Source organism: Octopus bimaculoides, chromosome 5 (genome assembly GCF_001194135.2).
Source record: "Octopus bimaculoides isolate UCB-OBI-ISO-001 chromosome 5, ASM119413v2, whole genome shotgun sequence".
NCBI lineage: Eukaryota > Metazoa > Mollusca > Cephalopoda > Octopoda > Octopodidae > Octopus > Octopus bimaculoides.
This window is the reverse complement of record NC_068985.1, coordinates 77,216,027-77,217,876: the sequence shown is the minus strand read 5'-3', so window position 1 is coordinate 77,217,876 and position 1,850 is coordinate 77,216,027. Positions and strand designations below refer to the sequence as shown.

The 1,850-nt window shown below is 40.5% G+C and overlaps 1 non-coding gene and 1 pseudogene across 1 annotated transcript; one reads left to right on the top strand and one right to left on the bottom strand.

Moving 5' to 3' along the window:
- Positions 1–214: 214 nt before the first annotated feature.
- On the top strand, positions 215–333 carry LOC128247938 (5S ribosomal RNA). The gene has a single exon (XR_008264277.1). It is a non-coding gene; the product is annotated as a 5S ribosomal RNA (ribosomal RNA).
- Positions 334–878: 545 nt separating this feature from the next.
- On the bottom strand, positions 879–997 carry LOC128247970 (5S ribosomal RNA; annotated as a pseudogene).
- Between the last annotated feature and the right edge of the window lie 853 nt (positions 998–1,850).

Below are 1,850 nucleotides of genomic sequence, written 5' to 3'. Positions count from 1 at the left end.
AAACAAGCAATGCTGCTTATGACAACAATCTTCATCGAAAGTATGCTAATTGCAACTGGCCGGCAAAGACAAAGCGACAGATGCTGAGATGTGAGTAAAATGAAACTCAGTAATACACATACAAGATAACACAAATTCAATTCATAACCACACAACGATTTCCTATGTTCAGACGGTGTATTACAGAAAACGGTTCGAATGACACCTCACCATCGTTTACGGCCATATCACTTTGAAAACACCGGTTCTCGTCCGATCACCGCAGTTAAGCAAAGTCAAGCCTAGTTAGTACTTAAATAGGTGACGTTTTGAGAAACCTAGGTGCTGTAAACATCTTTCCATTCTTTTCTTTCGGAAGTGTTCTCTACTTCATGTCTGTCTCTTCTTTCGCTTTTGCCTCGCACACAAATATACATATTTACAGACACCAATTTCCATGCTTTTCTCTCATTGCACTTTTACAGCTTTATTCTTCAAAGTGAAATAACTGTTGCCAATGTTTGCTTAGTCATATAGTCCAGGCCACCACCCGCTTCTAGTTTCATGCGGCTTTCGCTAATTCTTACCTCAGTATATTGGCTCCCTGGTGAATCGTGCTCGACGATTAAACTTCATTTTACTCATACTTATGGGCAGAGTCAATTTGATCGGCTCTCCTACATGTGCAAATGTTGAAGTAGCATAGAGCAGGCAACTGCAGCAGTGAACGGTTGAACGCCTCTTGAAATAGTAGCGAGTGAAATGAAAAAAGAGAGAGAAGAAGGAAAAGAAAACATAAAATTTACTCTAAAGTTTCTTTGAAATTTCAGCTGCCAGAGACATAGGTGAAAACTTATAAAACATTTTTAAAGTAATAACATTAAACAAAAGGTGTGCGATGCTTACAGCACCTAGGTTTCCCAAGCGGTCACACATCTAAGTACTCACTAGGCTGGAAGTTGATTAACTTCGGTGATCGGACGAGAACCGGTGCTCTCAGCGTGATATGGCCGAAAGCGATTATCATCCTGCCTTTTAGTACCTTTATTCTAATAAACGACTAAATGCAAGCACCTTTTAACATTTTACAATTTATACTCACTTTTGTCACAATTTTCAACTCTTTACTCTACTTTTCTTCTACCAGTTCACTATTGCATCGGCTGATCAAACTTTCTTTCTTTCTTTTATTCTAACTCCCAAATACACCACTTGCAACTAGCTTCACGCTCACTAGCTTTCAGATTTCACTTTGCCGCTGCCAATTAGTCAATAGACCTTCACTGACACGCCACACTGCCCTTACTACTACTACTTGTGTCCCAATCTTACCCACAAATGCTCCTCAACACATCACCACACGTCATCACAAACTAATTCTCTGGCTATCTGCACCAATAGCAAATAGCTATGGATCTTCCTGACGCGACGCTCGCCACATCAACGTCCAGTATTTAGCAAAATTTACCCGCTTGTGACTCGCCCATGTTTCATTTAACTTCCGTGGACTTTATGCTAGTGGAAATCACTCTCTACGTGCATATTACTAAAGCCCGCATCAAGTCTAGTGATTGGTGGATGATGGGACACTTTACAGCGAGCGATGTTGTCGGAGGTAAACAAGCAATGCTGCTTATGACAACAATCTTCATCGAAAGTATGCTAATTGCAACTGGCCGGCAAAGACAAAGCGACAGATGCTGAGATGTGAGTAAAATAAAACTCAGTAATACACATACAAGATAACAAAAATTCAATTCATAACCACACAACGATTTCCTATGTTCAGACGGTGTATTACAGAAAACGGTTCGAATGACACCTCTCTATCGTTCACGGCCATATCACTTTGAAAACACCGGTTCTCGTCC